Source organism: Lipotes vexillifer, unplaced genomic scaffold, assembly GCF_000442215.2.
Source record: "Lipotes vexillifer unplaced genomic scaffold, Lipotes_vexillifer_v1.1 scaffold2435, whole genome shotgun sequence".
Classification (NCBI taxonomy): domain Eukaryota; kingdom Metazoa; phylum Chordata; class Mammalia; order Artiodactyla; family Lipotidae; genus Lipotes; species Lipotes vexillifer.
This window is the reverse complement of record NW_006769857.1, coordinates 142,343-142,920: the sequence shown is the minus strand read 5'-3', so window position 1 is coordinate 142,920 and position 578 is coordinate 142,343. Positions and strand designations below refer to the sequence as shown.

The window sequence follows — 578 nt, the reverse complement described above, 5'->3', positions numbered from 1 at the left end:
GGAAAGAACTGCTACAGCTAATTTTATAATTAGCTTTCTTTTTGAAAATACCGTCTCAGATTCAAAACTAAGATCAATAGCAACCTCATGACTATGCCCTACTTTACGGGTTAAGATGAGCTTTTAATCTTCAAAAACTGTCATTAAAGATATTGTCCACTGTGAACCTTCGTGTCAGATGAGTTTGGTCAAATAAACATTTCTTGTATTCTGATTATAGTCCAAGCTTTGTTCTAGCTGCTAGAGATATATAAATGACTATGGATCTAAGGGAAAAAATTCTCGAGATTTTAGAAAAAGTTGGATTCTTTTGAAGAAATTATATGCCTTCTTTTTTCAGGTCCTAAGGACATGTTACATAACCTATCATTTCTCCCTTTATGAACCTTTCACTGCCAGGAGGTGGATAGCCCAATTTAACATTCAGGTGTAGTAACCAACTAATTTAGATTCTTAGTAGAACAATTTCTCCCTTAATATCTAGCCCTCCCCCTGAGGACACTGCTTCCCCCAGAGCGCTCTCAAGAGGAAGCTGTTTTCTCTCACATATTCCTGTACTTCTAGGTGGGTGGGGATGG

At 37.4% G+C, this 578-nt stretch overlaps 1 protein-coding gene across 1 annotated transcript in view; it reads right to left on the bottom strand.

Annotated features, from left to right (window-relative positions):
- Positions 1-578, bottom strand: part of TNNI3K (TNNI3 interacting kinase) — a gene marked incomplete at its 5' end in the record, with an annotated part of 199,563 nt that overhangs the window by 60,306 nt on the left and 138,679 nt on the right. The gene's annotated exons all lie outside the window — the stretch shown is intronic.